At 40.6% G+C, this 20,329-nt stretch overlaps 1 long non-coding RNA gene across 2 annotated transcripts; it reads right to left on the minus strand.

Moving 5' to 3' along the window:
* Positions 1–2,163: 2,163 nt before the first annotated feature.
* Positions 2,164–6,959, minus strand: LOC118335064. 2 transcript variants are annotated; one of them, XR_004797040.1, is made up of 3 exons: positions 6,819–6,959; positions 6,443–6,571; positions 2,164–2,459 (listed from the first exon to the last, which is right to left on the minus strand). It is a non-coding gene; the product is annotated as an uncharacterized LOC118335064 (long non-coding RNA). The 2 variants fall into 2 exon arrangements; XR_004797039.1 differs by lacking the exon at positions 2,164–2,459 and adding an exon at positions 4,423–5,345.
* Between the last annotated feature and the right edge of the window lie 13,370 nt (positions 6,960–20,329).

The following is a 20,329-nucleotide window of genomic DNA, read 5'->3' on the forward strand; positions in this document are numbered from 1 at the left end:
GCATCCAAGCCACAGAAGATGTTATTCTCAGTGTTGCTGCTACAGTAGCTTCACAGTCTTGAGGGTTTTAATTTGGTTTAGGGAGTCAATCTTTAATTTGAGGGGAGATGTGACGGTTTTGTACATAAATTGGTCATAAACATGCCTCATTCAAATAAGTAATTACTTGTAGTTGCTGGGGAATGGGTTGACTCAGTATCACCAACAAGCCTGACTAAAAACATTTTCTGCATCCATACTACTTCATAATTCTCAAATCAACCCACGCAGTTAGTTCCATCACTGTGGGAAGAGAGGAGGGTGGGGTGACCTCTCTGGTGTGTTTCTAATATCTCCCCAAAAAATCCCTGCGGGCAAAATCGTCTTGGGTGTTCCAGGGTGGACTCTGGTGTTGTTATATTTAACGGGTTCCCAGCGCAGAAAGCAGGGAGAAGAAAGAAGAGGAAGAGAGAGGGAGAAAGAAAGCTGTGTGATGGTGAGCTGACTGCAAAGTATTGGCCTGACCTGGAGGAAAAAGCACCCTCTGTGCATGGCTTGGGGTAAGATCTACGTTGGCCTTTCTCTTCCCCTCTAACTCTCCTTTTTCTCTTTCTTGGTGGGGAGGAGGGACGTAGGTAATGAAGCTTAAGTGAGCCTGGTGTCTGGTAATGTAATATACACAAAGCCCCTGTCAGGTCTGGATCCAATAATGTGTCATTTACCACGTCTGGAACAGATTGGCCCAGATGATCGGAGTGAACCTTTGCCCGGGTGAGGAGTACTCAGCATCCCTCGGCCTGGAGGCCTTACAAGCAGGTCCTTGCCTCGCCCCATCTCACTTGTACCTTTCACCTCCTTCCACCCATCTCTTGTAAAAGCATCGGCGTGCTTCAAATGACATAGTTCATATGACGTTTTGTTGGACCACACTGGACAGTTTTTCTCAGCTGCATCATTCGTACCTTTTGCAAACTTAATAATTATTCCTCAAAGTTGTTTTTTGTAAGCAGTTGATCAGTCTTAGAAGTGTTAAGAAGGTACTGAACTGAATTTGCAGACACTTAAAATCCTGCCAATTTTCACACCAAGGCACGCTTCACCACACAAATCTCTGATTGTGGTTTTTGGGCGCAAAACTCCCCCCTCCCCTGTCAGAGCATTCTGATGCTTTGAGCAGCACTTTGAAGCAAGCAGTGGTATTATGGCCATTCAAAACAAACTCCAACAAGAGCACCTTGTTACTAAACCTCAAATAAAAACCATGACTGCCTGAAAACAATTCTTCATCCAAAGAGGAAAGAACAGGTGCACCTGAATATCGTAAATATAATTAGAAAAGCACACATTTGAAATACAAACTCCATTCCATTTATCCAAAGACACACAAGGCTGATATCCTTAAATGATGGTCATAGACAAAGACAGAGGCAAAGGTTCAGAGGATTGGCGGTTTAGTTCAGCATACAGTACAGTTTGGGTTGATCTCATACTCAAGCCTTGGTGGTGAGTCGTCCTCTTTCAATAAATAATAGGGAACCGCAGGGTTCTATTCTTGGTTCATCACAATTTATATATAGATAACATTATTCCACCTAATCACAATTTAAATGACCATTTTTATGCAGATGATACAATTTTACATCACACTGGTTTCACTCATCTCAATCAGTTTCAGTTCATCTTTAGTCTACCTTTGATGCTTTTCAGTCATCACTTCTTAATCAAAAACTTATTTTGATACATGGTTTCCTGTCATACCCCAAATGTATCACATTTATCCATAATGCTCTGCTATTAAATCTGCCAAACTACCTTACTTCTCATTTACATCATCCACTAACTAATTACCCTTAGTCATCCCAGTTATATATTAGCAACAGTTACATATACATATACATATATTTTCAATGAAGAAAAGCAAAGCTAATACAAAAGATAGTACCAACATAACTTAACTGAATGCTTGTTAAGGTAGATTGGGTAATTTTGTCAGTTCTCTTTTTAAGCCATAAGCATACACATTGGTAGCATACACGTTGGTGAAATTTTACTGAACAACTTAAAATAATTATTTTGTCATTTAATTTCATTGTCATGACTTTGATACGCAGTGGTTAATATCAGAGGTACTCTCAGAGTGGACAAGAAAAGCTTATTTTTAACACTTTAAATCTCCCTCACTTGGAGCTTGTGTTTTCACAGGCACCAGGGTGGGCATACAGTATGAGATCATGTTGCTAATGACGGATGGTAGTGGACTGTGTTTTAGAAAAGTAGCTTATCAGCAATTTGTAGCCAAGGGAGAGCGCATTTGCTCACAGTGGTAATTACAAACGCAGGGGCCAATGGAGTTGTCGGAGAGCAGGAAGTGCAGGGCTACAAGGGCATGTGTGTGAATTTACCACTTCATCCCTGGTTGCCTGGGTCCTGGGCGCAGCCCCTGGCCCACACAGAGAGCGGGGGGCCCTGGAGGTCTACAGCTGTGGATGAGAGAGAAGAGAAAGGCAAAGATAGATACTTGGTATGGAGGTAGAAGGTTTAAAGGAGCTTTTTCCCATTGTATGGTGTTCTGGAGCAGTTTTCTTCACTGACTCTGACCTTAAATATTATATCAATAAAAAAAAATGTATTAGTCTCTGTGCGTACCAAGTGAGATAGAATGAACCAAAGAAAGGATGTGGCTATTTATATCTTTTTACCTTCACTTTCAGAGGAAATTCTTAAATGAATGCGTTTTTGACTAAGGAGGGACAGAGGAAGAATAAAAGGTGAAAGGAGGGTATACAGAAAAGATTTCTTTCTTTAAAACTCCCACCCCTCCTATTACATACTCCAAATGTGCAATGTTGTGCTCACCCAGGCGGAGTCATTCTGGAGGCTCCTCAGGAGTATTGTAGCTCCCCTCTGCGGTACAGACTCTGATTTAGTACTGTTAATAAACATGATGTAGTGCTTACAGTGATTGCTCAGACAGGAATGTTTCTTTTTTACTTCTCTTTTTCATACCTACACACAGTTTCACATGTTTGCATGTGGCTCTGAGAGAGAAGAAGAAAATGTGGGACAGTATGGTTTACTTCAGATTCTCGCTGCTTTAATTATTTAAACAGAGGACACAGAAAAATTCTTCTGGGGCAGGTTTAGCACTGTGAAATGCCACCCCATTTCCTAGAATTATTACCAGGTCTGTCCTGTTGCTTTCTGGAGCAGATCCAGCAACTTGTTGGATCAGAACACCAAGGTGACAAGGCTTGGACATCATTTTATTTTCAGATATATTTCTAATGCACATGTATTTTTGGTGTGCAATACCATACCAGAAAGTGTAAGTGTTCACTGTCGCAGGTTGTCACTGTCAAAAGTAAATATCAGGGGACAAAGCTGCAGACAAGGCAGTGAGGTAAGGGCAACCTTTGCTCACTTATGTCCATTTGTCTGAATAGGTGCTGTATGCTCAACAGGGATTTCTCTCTTAGTAAAAGACAATTTGCTTGTTTCGAGTCATCCCAAAAAGCAACCATACCCAACAAGCTGGATTTATGATGTGCCTGCCAGCTTCTCCCTGGCGCAATCTTCCAGCATCATGCTCCCGGCGCAGAGCCCACATGGCCAGCCACAGCTGGCTCTTATTACAAACCATACAGTAGCCATTCTTTTTCACTTACCCCCCTCCCTGTTTGGTGACGCTTATTAGAAATGTAACATACTAGCCTAGGAGTTTGTTACAGATTTATGCATCACAGGTGCTCCAGTTAAAAAGCGTGCAAGGGTTACTGTGCAATCTGCTCCTAGACAACATCTACATGTAAAAAGGGAGGAGTGTGACTAACATAGTTTATTTTATATTCTGGCTTGTAAATAAAAGTATGTGTACTGAAATTGGAACACTGATTCTAGATTGTAATTGTAATTGTAAGAAATGTACCTTTCATTTTACAAAGAGCTGTGATTTTCTCATAAAATAATTTAATTTAAATGTAAAAAATATGCCTGGTCATGAATATTTAATTCCTATTATATTTGAGTTAAAATGGTATATATGAATGTGTTTGTTAATTTAAGTTTATTTTTTTCAGTAATATAAAAGGCATTCCTTTCTTCTTTATGATGATAAAAATGATGTGACTTATACAAGAAGTAAATTCTAAATAAATAAATGCATTGTTCATTTGTAACATCTCACTTTACCCACTGGACTTGTTTCATTACAAAACTATGTTACTGTTACTATGTTACTATGTAAGTGTTACACCCAGGATTGCATAGTTGGGTCAATTGTACCTTTTTTCTATTTATGTTTGGAATGACAGATACTTTCTGCAGCAAACATTTAAAAAAAAAATAAACAGAAAAGGCTGTACACTTACTCACTGCCACTTGAATCTTTTTATAGGTATAGATATTTTGCAGATATATTCTGCAAAAAACTGCATTGAAACAAATATACTATTACAGTATAAACACATATTTTTTCTCCAATATAGCATGAATTTCCTGAACTTTTTTCATTTATTTTTGTGAAATAAGCTATTGAGAATACTACAATCGTGAAAGTTCATGTTCACTCTCCACGTTGTAAGGATTGTCTGTATTCGAATGAATTTCCAGAGCTGCCTCATGATGGACTTTGACTGGTACCTGGTGTGTCTGCTGCCTGTCTGTCAACACCAGATACCCTGAGTGTGAGCCTGTGTGCCGGCAGACCATTTCACCCAGCGTCCATAACTGCTGCCAACACGTAAGGGTGGATCACACTCCTGCCCAGAACGGCGTTCTGAAATTGCTCCTGACCGACTCCTGGCTTTAAGCAAGCATGGACACATTGAAGAAATTCTTGTCCAAGCTACACAACATGTGACCAAAGGTGATGAGTTCATGGACTAAGCTTTGAGTCATAAGCCGGGGGTTCTGACAATGTATGTCTCTTTCCATCGTTGCCTCTGTCTTCAGGTTTCACAGGCCGCTATCCCTCAGAAGTGTCCCTCCCCTGCCCCTGTCTCGACTCCTGACTTTGTCTCCACGCTCAGCTACACCTCTCCAGTTACTTGGCACCACACCTCCTGGTTGTTATCCCCTCAGCCTCTCTCCTTTGACTCCATCCCCACCCTCTCATGCTGAGGGGGGACACTCAATGCCTTTAATGTGGCCTTGGCCCCATGTTCCTCCTGCCTGTCGGGCTGATCCTGGAGCAGTGGGTCCCAGCTCCACCCTGGGTGATTGATGGCAGGGATGCCCTCTCCTCTCACCCTCCACGCCCCCACCCCCGGCTAGGCGGACAGCATAGCGTTTCATGAGCTCATCTGTGTGGCGCCCAGGAGCTGCACCTCAAACGCAGGCACCACTCTTGTCTCGTCCTGCACGACTCCCTGGGGGACACAAAGTATGTGTGACCTCCTTTTACCAGGCCTGCAATCCCATCTCCATACGACCCTCCACTACCCTTACTGTATAATCACTGTCTCCATGCTCAATCCCTCTGACAGCCAGACTTTAACGCTCACTAAGAATCAGAATACCCCTTTACCCTGCTTGCAAATTTCCATCATAATTTGCTCATTATTACTTTTATGCAACAAAATAAATGCACTATAAGCACTAAAGCTACATTTCCTTCTGCTTGAATTTTCAATTTGCACAAAAAAATCTGAATGCAAATGCCAGAAATTGCTAAAATATTGCAAAAAAGCTTTTATGCTTGGCTGAGGTGGAAAAGTTGGCATATCAAAAAAGAGATGATGCAATAGGCTGACAGAACATGCTTCGACACAGCAGTACGTGCTTCTGCTTCTTCTGCCATAGACAAGCCATTCAGATTCCACTCAACCAGCAGCCCAGTTGACCCAAATGAACTGTGAAATTAACGGTCTACCGTGTTTTTGTGTTTTTTTTAATTTAACTATCCATAAGCTCCAACCTCCTCCCTACATGGACTTTGTCAGTCTATAATAATGTTACATGACTTCCTCATTTGCTTTCATCAGGGTTTTGTCACTTGAATGTAAACAGATGCCATGTTGGAGTACTTGCTGAAACGACTGACTGTCGTTTCTCCTGGGAGGATAGTCTCATTACACTAGACATTAATTCGATATCTAACATCTTAGTTGGAAAGCAGCAGTACATTTCATGATGTGTCAGAGTTAGTGGTTATTTGATTAATTATGTAACATTGTCACTTCCTCTTGAATACCATATGACAATATGACATGACTGATCAACATTCACTCTCAGATAAGAAAAGCAGCAAATCCTGACAATTGAGAAGTTACAACTATGGAATGTTTAGTATTTTTACTTGACTGAAACTCTTAATCAATTATCAGAAGAATTGGCAACTGACTTTATTTGGCACTGATTGATCAATTAATCATTTCTAGCTCTTAGTCTCACAATATGGCATTGAAGTTTATTGTTTCTTCCTCAACAAGTCACCCTCACCCTTTTATCCAGCTGCCCACCTTACCTTAACCTACCCCCAGGAAGTCAAGAAAGGCCTGTCCTCCTCTGCGTGTACGACATTCCAAGTGGGAAGGAATCTGAGGACACTGATCACCTAATCTCTCCGACTGAAGCAGCACCTGTTGGGGCAGCGCTGGAGTGGAGGGGAAAAAATCCAGATCAGTGGCAGCTCTGTGTTGACCTGATACATCTCCCTCTGTATCAGATGGTGCTGGCTACTACTTGACAACCACTAGTCAATTTACATGGACAGGATGAATGATGGACTTCAATAAAACTTTATGTAGACCTATTAATGTAAGAAGTTATTCTGTCACTTGTGATTTGAAATATTAAAATGTAGGTTCTGATGAGATAATTTCAGCGTTTTGTAACCTTACCTTATCTACTCTTACTCCCCATGTAGTCACTTCATCAGCCCTATATTAAGGAGTTTCTCATACTGAAGAAATATTATAGTTTCCTGGAAACTTTAGAGCCGCCCGATTGCTGTGAGGGCATTGCTGAGGGAGCCATCTGACCCAAATGAAACTAGATCATTCTTGTAAGAATAGAGCACCAATGAAAAGTCATACAACACAGTCTATGAGTCCGGCCTGACAACCAATCAAATATCTCGCCCAGTTGTTCATGAGGTGACCATGTGCTGAGGAGGACCCTGAGAGACTGAAAGCAGGGACATAAATCACAGCAGGAGGACGCTGCAGTTGCTGCTTGTGTCTGCACGTGTTGAAGACATTGAAATTTTTGCCATAGCTTCTTCTGAGAACTTGTCATTAGAGTTGTTTGTGTTATTGTTCTGTTTACACTTGGGTTTTGTAAATGTGTCTCTCCGTAATAAATCGCTTGGCTATTCTGTTTCTTAAAAGTAATCCACCGCAATGTCTATTACATTGGAGCTGACAAGCAAACACTTCTATAAAAAGGCTATAACAAGCTTTTGGTTTCAGATCATTTCTAAAACTGGAATCCATGATATGTTCACTACTGGCCTCTGAAAATTTACTGTAGATGTGTAGAATATGTGATATGCCACATGTGTTTTTTGTGTAGACTACAGTATGAGTGTACTCATGCTTTGGTTCATCTTGATAAATGATCTGGATTGCTCTTGGAGTGAGATTGTTAATGTGGCCAGTGGAGGTCTAGTTTTTCCTCTTGTCCAAGGTTATTTAAACTAAACCAACCATTCCTTTAAATGTCTCAAATCCCTTACAGCATGGGCCACAGCCTTAATGCCTGACAGAGGAACGCTGCTTTGCATGTAGCCTGATTATTATCTGCTACACAAATTGCTAGCAGCTGGGTTGTTCACGGCTGACGGTCCCATAGTTTATGTATTGAAACTGTTGGAATGTGGACAATTACCACTCTCACTTTCTCACAAAAACCCTAATACAGTTTACATAAACTATTCTCTTGAAAATCCTACTTTAAAGGACTTTATGAGCCTCCAGGGCTAGTTCAAGTAGATAAAGAATTAGCTCCCCTTTTCATACAGCTCTCTGGTAGCAAGGACAAATAAAAATTGAGATATTTTCATGTAAAAATATGATTTTTTTTCACATAATTTCCCTTTAACCAGGCAAGTCTTTTACATAATTGAGTTTTAACAAGGCTTCATGTAAGTGAAATATGTTGTACCACCCACCACTAAGGTCTGCTGAAGGTTAAATTTTACCAGACTCAATGCTGGACTACTATATCTCTGTTGTGATTTAGGGGTCACAGAAAGAGGAAACCGCAAAGAGGTTAGCCAGCAAACAGTTGAACTCCCAAAAACTTTCTCGACTGAGTTTTTGCTGCCCATCATATGCTGATTTGTCACAGTGCAAGATATTTCTGAGCTGAACTATATTCCAGCAGTAGCCCACAAGTCCAAATGTCAGTAGATGAATATATAACTTTAACGTTTTATTTAGGATTGCTCATTGCTCAAAGGCACAACATTCTTACAGCAGCATTACAAATGCAAAAGGTAAAATGGCACAATAACAAAGTTTCTTTAATACAGAAAATATTAATATTTTGACTTGAATGTTTGCTTATTTTTCTGTGGAAAAGAACCAGTAAAGGAGAGGAGAAATGGACTGAAAGAAGTCAAGTTGTCGTCTTGTCCAAAGCTGGTGAGTACCTTGTGAGTGGTCGAACAGTTTAACCTATAATTACTACAATTAAAATAATACTCATATTAACAAAGAAAAATTGCTTCCAAATGGTCTTTCACATGCGCAAGAAAAGAAAAACAAAAACACATGGGCACGGTTTGACTTCAGAATTTTGGCACCAGAGCATAACATGTCAAATCTGAATTAATCTTGCATAGAAATGAGTAACTGTAGCTGGTGTTATGAGACCATACGCCACACAAGAACAGTTGTTTCTATATGACAGTGTACATTTTGCAGTCTAACTTAAAATTTCAAGGTCAAGAAGCAGAATGCATGCTTATTTTTGTTTTGGTGATAGAGAGATACATAGCCATATTATGTTGTTGCTGTACTCTCACAGTACATGCTGGGAATTACCCATGTATTTTGATGGACATGACTCCAGACCTTGACTGCAGGCAAAACCTCTTTAATGTGTGTTAAACCACTGAGAGGATTCAGAAAGTTGTTCATGGACCACATAACTAAAAGGTCAAGGAAAGGAGTGGAAGACAAGATGGAGTGTGAACATAATGTAGGATGTGTATTGATGTGTCTGTGTGTGAACAATGAGTGTGTGGATTTAGGAGCTTCGGTGATTGATCATTTTCATTCTAATGTCTCACATGTAAGACGTCTCTCAGGACAAAGAGTAAGGTACAGTGAGGAAAATACAGTAAATATTGCACATACCACCCTGACGTGTCACAACCTTTTTTGCGAGGAAAATTGCAGGGGTTAACATCAAAGTCAAAAGTACACTGCCGAAATCAAAATGTCAGCCGTATGCCCTATAAAAATCACTGGACCCCTCACTCCTGTGATGAAGAGAAACAAGGGAGACTCCAAAGTCAACACAATTTCCCCCCTTTTTCCAGAAAAAAAAGCCCACTCGCAGGTTTTGCCCTTTTGCTGCTCATAGACTGAGGAGCGCTGTTAAAGAGACCTCCAGCAGTATTACTGGTTGAAGATATATTTTTTTTTCATTCTGGCAATAACGACCTCATGTCCAGTAAGTGCCCTCCCAGTGAAGTATTGATGTAGAGGAGGAGTGTGAGGGAGTGATCAGAGGAGTCCTGCGGACAAAATCGCACTGCTGACCCTGGACATCAGTGATTGATGTCAAATGTGACCATGAAACCCAACGGGGGTTGTTGTACTTTTGATTTTATTGGCCACCATGTCAGGCTGTCTGTTCTCTGTGGTGAAAAAGACCTGCAATGCTACAGTATAAGTCTTTCTACATGCACGCTGTAGAGACACTGCTGAACAACAGTATAATGATACGTTAGGCTTTGGTAATTGAATTCTTGTCCTATTTGTAGAGACAACAATATACAGAGTGATTACCATATGACTGTCATCTGACCACAATGATATAGAATATTATACCCTGGGTAATTTTAAGTTATGATAATAATAAAATTCAATGTTGCTGAGTTTTTACAGTACATTACTCTGCTGTTTAGTTGTGGGGCACAGAAATTTCCTGTTTACTTTACAGAACTGTAGAGACTATGCACAAATTTACTGTTATTGCCTGGATTAGATTTTTATCAATATATAGAGGAAGCCTTATTTATCCAGTGCTGTGTCTCTTAGAAATGACATTTAACAAATTTGTTCTCCTACATATGTTGTGATGGGGAACATAATTGCTGTTTCAATTTAGTTGTTTTGAGTGAGGGTAGTACTACATTTTTCGATTGTATGCATGGAAGGTGGTCAGCATTGATGGTGGGCGTGGCAGGGGGTTCCCATCCTGAGTCCCACCTGCGGTCAAGTGTATAGACAACAAGGGCACTACGGTAACAATCGTGGTTTAAGTTAAATCTCAACATGTCGTGCTTCGTACTTCCATTTATTTTGAGCTTTTTCTGTATTAAAATACCCAGTTTTCCATAACCTCAACCAAATGAAGTGAGTGAGTGTTTATTCATGCATTAGTTGCTAAGAGCAGATATTACGAGAAAACAAATATGTTGTCAGTGAACATTTTACTGAGTAGTTACTCAGTATCAATATGCAACTTGACAGATGCATAGATTAACTTAATTTAACTTAACTTAATTTCCTTATTAAGACTCCTTCAAATTTTTGCTGTTGCAAATTAGAAGGGAAAGTAGTTATACATGCAAAGTGCTCACTGCTATCAGAGAAGGCATATGTAAAACTTGACTCACATGACTTGACTCGAAGCATTAGATAGGGTGCATTGACTTCTTTCCTAACTTGTACTCTAACTTAACCCTTCTAACCCTATTTAACCAACATAGTCTTTATCTTAACCTTAACCATGTTATTAGCCTAATTCGAACAACATTTGGGATGCAGGGCATAAATCCATGTCTCTGTAACCAAAGTTTCACCAAACTTTCAAAGTTTTCACCTCAAACCCCTCCCTACAACCTCTCTGTAATATAGAAATATCACACTTCCTTGAATGCTAAAAATGCTAGTGAACATAATCCATTCAGAAATTTCATTTCTTCTAGAATCTCTTTGGCAAAGGAAATAATTTTTTTTGAGGAGATTGTGTTGAAGATAAGTCAGGTGAGATAGACCTATTTATATCCATCTTATTAACCTAAGTGATGAAATGAGACTTCAATAGAAAAGAAGGCCTGATCAGCATTATACAGGAAATTACACTATACTCCTCTTAGATTCATTAACAGCACAAAACTGTTAAGAGAAAGCTCAGCTTGCTAACATCAGGTATAAGGTGAACACGACAAGACCGACAAGGTTTTTGAACAGGAGCAAACTGGGTGCAATTTACTGACATCATGTTACACAACTTCTGGGATCTAGGGTTCAAATATAAGTTCACACAGTTCCCCCCTTGCTGTCGTCTGAAGCTTCAAATGAGTGGAGCTGATATTATTGGCAACCGGTCATCTCGACCATGCCTGACCAGTGAATGAGCCACAGACAGTGCGTGGTTGGACCAAAGGGACCAACAAACTTGACTTGACCAGGGTGGGGTTCCTGACAAATGCTGTGCGGGGGGAAACCACCTATCTGCTGCCTGACTAATGTGCTGGTTCTTTGTTGAGACTATACTACTGGAATATCCCACACATCACCATCCATCTAAAACTCCACCTCCACCCGAGTTTTGCGCCTGAGCCTGTATGCATCTACAACAATTTGTGGAGGCAAATATATATACACGTATGCACATAAATCCACTTTGAATATACGGGTTACACAAAATATGACTTTCAGACATAAACTTTACAGTATTTGTTCTACAAATTATACTTTTATATGGACTAGCAAGGCAACAGAGGAGGTACCGTAGTGTTGAATCTAAAATGATTGTTATGCAGCAGAATATGTCTCATATGTGTATGTGTGTGGGATTACTGCAGAGGCTAGATGTGTAGAGAAAAGCAGCAAAGTAGAACACCCTCCCCTCAGTGTCCGCAGAGTGCAGTCAGAGCAATGGGGGAGACGTAAAAAACACTGGCTGCATTTTTCTCCACATTTATGCATACTCAGAGAGGAGAAAAATAGACCCGTGGTTTATAATTCCCTGATTTCTCTGGAACATGCATTGAAATGTAAACGAGTACAATAAATTCACTTTTAACTGCCTTCCTGGGAATTAGCCACATAGTCTGGACTTAAGGAACTCTCGTAGTTTCATTAAAAGCCACATCATTCCTTGTTAAAGTAACAATGTCCATCTTATAGAGCCTGCAGCATGTGTGTAGTGGAACCGTGTGATAACATCTGTGCTTGGAGACCTTGCGGTTAAAACATGGAGGTAATGAGTGCGTTGGGTTTTCACCAGTATCTCTTCACACTTTCCAAAATTGACCTTTTTATAGCCACGTTGTTGATTATTTTTCATATGGTTCACCTTGTCAGTGTTGTTTCTGCTGAGGCTCCACTCACTCAAAGATGAAGACAATGGCTGCACAAAAAGCTTTCAGTAATGACATTTTAATATGGATCTCAGGAGAAATTGGCTGAACTAGGTCAGACAGAGGAGAACATTTCTGTTATGGATGTATAAATTAATTCTGACTTCAACTGCATGCAGTTTGCCACAGGATCAAGCACTCTGTTGGGCCTGTAAGATGTAAGGGCCTGCAAACTCAAGTTATCTTCATCGTGTCTGTGCCTGATCAGTGGGTAAGCCACGGGCCAGTGGTCATTATGCATATTATTCATAGACCTTTACACTGATCAAGTTACAGTTTCTTTTTTTTATTTATTCATCTTTAAGAAAACTAGTGAGGCTTAAAGTAAGTTACATTTTGTGAATTGCTTATTTGCTTTCTTGCTAAGAGTTAAGCCCCTGCACTGCAACTTTGCACTTATCTAGACATTACTTGGAGGAGCTGAAAGTGAGAATGCAAATGTCCAAATCAGTTGCACTGGACATTAAATATATTTAACCCCACCAGCTCCCTGGCTCAGTATATTTCATGTCAAAATGACTGTGGTGAAGAAAGTCTGTTGTCCAGAGAAAATCTGTCCTGCCAAGCGGGCAGAATGAGTCATAGATTTTTGGGACTTTTTATTGCCTTTATTTTGATTGAACAGCTGAATGAGAGATGGGATGATGTGCAGCAAAGGAACGCAGGTTGGGATGAACCTGGACCACTGTGAGTGACTCAGCCTTAGTGTATTCGCCGCAAGCTCAACTAGGTGAGCTAACTGGACGCCTCAGGCCCTCTGTTTTTTTCACCCTTCTCTGCTACTATTACAGTTAGTTTGATGCTTGTGGTCATTTTGAGACTCTGTATTGATATCAATGCAAAACTTTACGCAGGCACCACCCCTTGCCTAAACCAAACAGAGTATTTCCAACATGTGAGAGCACGGACAATCTCCTGCTGTGTGCTACATGTTCCAAAAGGCAAATTTGGACAATGTCCCAACCTGAATTTCAGGACATTGTTCAGAGTTTTAGATGAGAAGACTGATGTATAAAAATAACCATTCTCCATTTTACGTAACTTCCTGAAGTCTCCGCTGGTTGCCTGGCAACTGCTTAGAGCCAAGGAAGAGCCTGGCACATAACCCCCTGTAAAACCACAACTTGTAATTTTTATGCTTTTTTTACGGATTAAACAAACAAGAATGTGATAATAATTGAGCTTTTAAAACGGCTCGTACATGGATTTAGTTCTTTTCAGACAGAGCCAGGCTAGCTGTTTCCACTCTTTGTGCTAAGCTAAGCCAACTGGCTGCTGGTTGTGGCTTTAAATTTATTGTACAGACGTGAGAGTGGTATCGATCTTCTCATCCAACCCAGCAAGCAAATTGAAAGCAAATATGCAAACTATACCTTTAAACCCTCCTGTCATTTTAAATAAAAAAAACTACATTTGTTCTTTATCAGCTGTTCTCTGGAACTTGCAGGGCATCAATCAATAATCCACCCTGTTAGGGTCTTGTGGCCCTTCCAGAAAAACATGGCTTGGGAGGCAGCTGGAGCCAATAGGGATGGAGAAAGAGGGATAGAGAGAGAGAGGAGAAAGACAGCAGGAGAGAGTGTAGCTATGTGCAGGGGAACTCGGGAGGCACTGGGGCGTAATTTAAACAGGCGACGGCTGTTGTGCAGACAGGAAATGAGAGGAAGGCTAGTTCCTGGGATGGGACTGAATTGGATGTTTCAGACCCAGACCGGTATCAGAAAGAGGAGACTTATGTGGTGTTGTTAAGGGTAACAGTAAGGTCATTGAGAGCAGCATTTCCTTTTCTGATCATCAGGCGAGCTTGTCAGCGCCGCTATCTCAGTTCCCACATCCCTCTCAAATCATTTCAATGGGTCGGATTCAAAGTCTGAAATTCAGGCCGGAGCTGAATAAGACCTCCTGTTGCTGCGCCTGTTTATAAGCTCCGCTCCGCTCTTATATGCTGACTGCTTTGATTTGAAGTTTTGGGCAGTTTCATCCGATGGAAGGAAGTCAAGTTGAAAAGGCAAGAATTATTTCAATATTAGATAAAAAAACAGGATAAAAATATGCTTAGGACCAGTCTGAGAATGCCCAATGCGACTGGGTCTTTTTTAGTCTGCAGTTTTGATTTAAAACAGACACACAATACCATAGTCAGGACCCCACTCTGCCTAACCGTTCACATGTCAGTGCATTGGAGGAGCAAGCAAGCCTAAGCTGCTCTGGACTGTGTAACATTCAGCCATCTTGTGAGTTCTCACTGCTCAGCCTCATGAAGTGCAGAGTCCAGTGCCAGCCCGCCAGATTACTGCCCCTAATCAATCTGATTAGCCTGAGAGGGCGGACACCTTGGCTCACATCTGGACTGCATGCTCCGACTCCCCACAGTTTAGTCTGACAGCAACAGAGCCAAAGCATTCAGCAACATGGGAAGCTGATTCTGATCATTCAGTGACATTGGTGGCAGCAGCCTTGTGTGTGTATGCAAGTTAGCGAGTGCATGTACTGTACTGTTGTGTTAGAGTCAACCAAGCCAAGTCCTGATAAATGAAGCATGGTATATACAATCATTGGAAGGATTTCTCACATGCATTAAATTTTAGGTTTAAAGTTGATATATGGTTTTAGCACGACAAATGGCATGAACGGAATTTTGGGAACGTGTGGGAACTGAGGTATCTGCACATTTACTGCGATCCCAATCTAGCTGTTCGAATGAATTAATTTCTCCTGTAAAATTTCATAGCACTCCCCTGTGAGCACATTTCAACCGTGCTCTAATGATGGTGAAACACAAGGCCACACGTATCAGGCTGTTCCCTCACTTTCTCTGCTCACAGGCAAGAATAACAGGCACATAAGTCATTCCAGGCCTCCTATTATAAACAGGTGTCACTTTGGTGATAAAAAATGACATCTTAATTCAGAGGCGAGATGCTTTGTCAGTGCGGATTAACACATCATCAGAAGCGATTTATTTTTATTGTGCCACCATCATTTGGGTGGAGGTCGAGCATGTCAGTAGTTCTGGCCTCTGCTTCTCCCAGGGGAGCGTTGGAGTGACACGTTCAGCCTTGATGTCTCTCTATGGAAGAGGAGTCTCCTGTCAAGAGATCTGTAGGGTTGCCTCTGGGAACAGATGAGACTATTTAAAGGTGTGTTTTAAAATAAGTTGCTTAACAGTCAATTTAAACATCCATGAGTTTAGGTTGTAGCACATTCTGGGCTGTGTAACATTCCTGTCAGCCCAGCTAAGCTGCCTGTTGTCACCGCAACTCCATAAGATTCAGGGAAATCATTGAAACATTAAAGATGACAGTATCAGAGCAAAGTTAGAGACAATTAAAAGTCCTGTTTGATTTTCCAAGCTTGCACCAGGTGTGTGCGAATATCATTACTATCAGTTAGGTTGATAAAGTCACAGGCCCAAAATGTCCTACTATGTTTTTCCTTTGTTGTTTACATAGGTACTAGCACTGTCACTTTGTCACACAAAAAAATCTACTTTGAATTATTTTTTGTATTTGAATACATCCTACATCTCCAGCCATATTCAACATATGTTTATGCAAGTATGTTGTAGAATTTAAGTTAGGTTAGGTTATTTACGATGCCTTGCATTATATTGGTTATTATTGGTTATAAAACACATATTTAATTCATTACCACATCTAAACAGTAGTTTGAGTTAGTAGTTTAGTTTTTTTAAACGGAGGCAGACCTAGTGGGTAATGTATGACAAATTTTTAAAAAGTAATTTTTAGGCTTGATTCTAGTGGATGCTTGTGCAGCCCTGGATCACACAAACTTTCACTTTTTTTATTATCCAAAATTATTGCTTAAAACTCTGTCATGATCCGTGTGTTAAAATCTCCTATCCTTCACCATCTAATAGCACAGGGGAACTGACATGCAGTAGTCTCCACAGGATTGTGCTTGCTGTGTTTATGGACACGCCCGGCACTTACCGTCTGTTTCTTATAAAGGATATCAAACAGGGAGAGCTGCCTGAGCCACAAAGCACCTGTTTCCGACACTTCCATTACACGTGTTTGCCGCTGTGTTCAAAGAGCCCTCAGAGGATGGAGACACCAGTCGTGCTGCCTTTAGAAGTACTGTACATGTAAGCTTTTTAATCAAGAGACATGGTCAACATTGGTTTGGAGTTGGTGTTAATTTCTGCAGCAGTGATATCTTGCTGTTGTGGCTTTGTTAAAAGATACATTCCCACTGAAAAAAAGGATTTAACATTTAAAGTATGACACATAATGAGATTTAGGGATTTAATTGAAACGGACGTGTTACATTTGAGAATGCTGCCAGCACCACTTTCTCCATTTCCCTAAGTCAGTGGGTTTGTCTTAGCTGTATTGAGCAAATATTTATCATTTAAACTTTTTTCTCAAAGGTTATAAATACAGTTTGGTTTGGATATACAATCATACAGCTGGTAAAAGCAAACACACATTCACCATATTACTGTAGAGACCTGCTCTTTTTTAACACTGCATATAGTATTAGGATGACATAGATGCTGGAGATGTACAGTCAATATTGTTGTGACAGGGGATGAGCCATGTCTGATAAGGATGGAGGAAAAACATTTTCAGGAAGAAGGCAGGATTTATGTGGCTCACAGCTTCTGCTGTATGAATAGATACTACCATTAATAAACACACATGTGAAGTGATAAAGCCAAGCCCATAGGAAGGAGAGGAAACAGCGTTATCTCCCATGTTGTTGGTAACGGCAGGGTGTTTCAGGTAGGTTGTGATTGTTTCTGAGTGTGTGTGTGTGTGTGTGTGTGTGTGTGTGGTGTTTTTACAAGTTCTCTGACTTTTACAAGTCAACACCTTTGCTGCTCTAATGACTTTACTCCCCACATTTTCAGCCATGTTTCAAGGAAAACAACAGGAGCTGGTTAAATAAAAAGAGTAAAAGTATATTTAAAAGTTACTAAAATCAGTAGACAAAGAATAAATTATCAACAAACATTTAATTTCATTAAACATCGACTTTGTTGGTTAATTTTCCTCTTAAATTTAAATACAGCATTTGTGTTGCTGTCAGTCCCTCTGATGACTTGGGTGTAGAAAACAGCCATGAATACAGGGAATCAGGTTACACAGGTAATCAGACTACACGCCTTACATTCACTGTAGTAACCTGGTCACTATAAATGCGATGGGAACCTTACATAGATTTATAGAGGCTACTCTGTCAGTTTTAGTATGACTTTAAATTCAGTTATTTACAATATAATGGATATATTGCTATGTGATGGTCTTTACTTTAAACCTGCTGCAGCTGTCAGTGATACATTCCCTGTCTGAAGTCTAAAATCCTATTTAACATTTCCACATGCATATGGCTGCGGAGTCCTCGCAATCTACATCAAGGTCACACAGGAACCATTCGTGTACCTGTGGATACACCTCAAACTCTTTGTCAGGTGCACACATGTAAAAAGTAGATTTGGTTATCCGGTTATGTGTGTACATACCAAGAAATCTGCTTTCTCTGGAAGACTTGATGGGGAAACTCTGTTTATGCCAATGTATAGCCTATAAAACATTTAAGATGTTAAGTTACTGCAGAAAGACAACTGTAACCTGGTTACTCATATGTATGAATGCACCGACGCTGATACACAAAAAGTTGCCTGCTGCTTCTTGTCCCATTACAGCATTGGGAGGTTTTTCCACTAGTTCACATCTGTCCAGCTGTAACTGTCTGTTCAACAAGTCCCCTGACCCACGAGCAGCCGATACAAGATATTAGTCACATGAAAGAAAGTGGATTATGCACATTTAAAAACCACAAAAGAAGTTCCTGTTGGCCAATGATATGTATGTACATAGAGGTCTGAGAAAGCCAGGTCGGCAGAAACAGGGCCTGCAGAAAGGTCAGCAGTCACGAATGACAGTAGGAAGGTAGCCAGGTTAGGCATTATATGCATTCTGGTGTGGTTCAGAGGCAAGTTACAAACTTGTTGACCGCATTACCACAGTGATCACCCAACATGCAGCTCTCACAATGTCTTTAACAGAAAGTTGTCACAAGTAGAAACAAAATTGGATGCTTATTAATGTCATGTCAGCTAACCGCAGTTCTTTGGCGACAGATGTAAAAGGGGATGTTTGTCATCTGGATGTCATCAGCTCTTTATTCTGTCTATGTACACGCAGACAGAACCCTCTCCCCACAGGGCTAATGGTAGTAGTTCTGTGGACAATTACACACACCGGGCAGTTGCTGTACACACATGTACACAGAAACATTCAGACAAACATACACATTAAACTGCTACCTCCACTCCTCCTTCTCCTTCTTCCTCAGCCCTCCCCCACCCCTGACCCCCAGTAATGAAAACAAGATGTTTTTATCCTCCCAGGACAGAGGGTAGCAGCAGTGCAACTCAAATAAGGGCTCCCTCTCCCCTCTTCACTATAGACGCTCTTTAAATACTCTTACGACTTTCTTAAATATGTGACAAAAATACATTAACAGAGAGTTTATGGGCATACGTTTGGCTGGTGAAAGTAAAAGCAGTTGTGTAATGCAAACTTTCACCAGCTTGGCAGAGGCAGGGAAGTGACAGCTGAGGTTTGTGGACCTGCAGATGATCTTGGATACTCAGATGGACTAGATGTGGCTGGCTGAAGGGTACATAAGAAAATAGGGAGTTTGTGTGCCTGTGGGCATGTGTGTTCTGTAGGTATTTGAGTATGAAGTTTCCAGTATGAGAGTGAGGTGACTATTACTCCCAGACTCTGCACCTGACCTTCATTTATCAATTTGTAACCAATCTTTTCACAATTGGGCACCAAATTTAAGCATAAACATGCCAGATATTCATCTTGTTTACATCAAAGCCCCAAAGCAACACTATTCCCGCCCTGCTCCACTTCCCTCACTTCTCAAGCAGCATCCCACCCAGGCTAAACTCTGAGTCTGTCACTGCTTCTTTTCCTGCCATACATTAGCCCTAATCATGGTCAATTCCTTTTTGTACTTACTTTGTTTGAAGCTGGCTATCTGTTGTCTCTCTGCATTGAGTGTGTGATGAGGATAGATGGATCCTGCTGTGCCACTTCTGGTCATGTCTCAAAACCAGAGGATGTGGCTAGAATCTTAAGCAATCTGTGAGAGCCTAAACCAGATTTTGGTGTTTTCTATGTGGCTGGATCTTCTATTTTTGTTCTTTTCCTCAAATATACAAGTGTGCAATTTTACAGTTGCAAACTGCGTGCAATTAAAATGTTAATGAGCCAATACAATAACATGACTTCTGATTATAGCTCTCTAACTTAGGTTTCACAATACCAGTGCCACCATTTAGAGAGACAAAAAGCTGGTATAAAATCCTTTCAGATATCTTTATATACTCTTGCTGTGTTACATGTTACACTATTTTACATTATACATAACAAGGGATCCCTGCTTCTTTCATACAATTTTACTTTAGCAGAGGTTCCCTCAAGAGAACCACTACCACCATGTGAGAACACTCTGTGCCTTATGGAGGAAACCTGCGTTAGTAATTAAAGACGAAATCCCAGTGACAAAAATGTGTACCTTCTAAATGACTGCCACACTTTACACGTTCACCCACCATTTTGCTTTATTGTGGCTTGAGCACATTGTAATTCTATGGAAAGATTGATCAAACTTGTAGAGGCACTAGCTTTGCCATTGAATGCTGCATAGGTTTTACACTTCACCACTGCAATTACAGTTCAGATTAATTGAACTTCTCAGCTGTCTGCCACTGACTTATAGCAATCAGTCTGTCTTGGATAAGCACATTTCAGTCTCCAG

The sequence above is a fragment of the Morone saxatilis genome, unplaced genomic scaffold (assembly GCF_004916995.1).
Source record: "Morone saxatilis isolate NCDOM2014 unplaced genomic scaffold, NCSU_SB_2.0 Contig23, whole genome shotgun sequence".
In the NCBI taxonomy this organism is placed as follows: Eukaryota; Metazoa; Chordata; class Actinopteri; family Moronidae; genus Morone; species Morone saxatilis.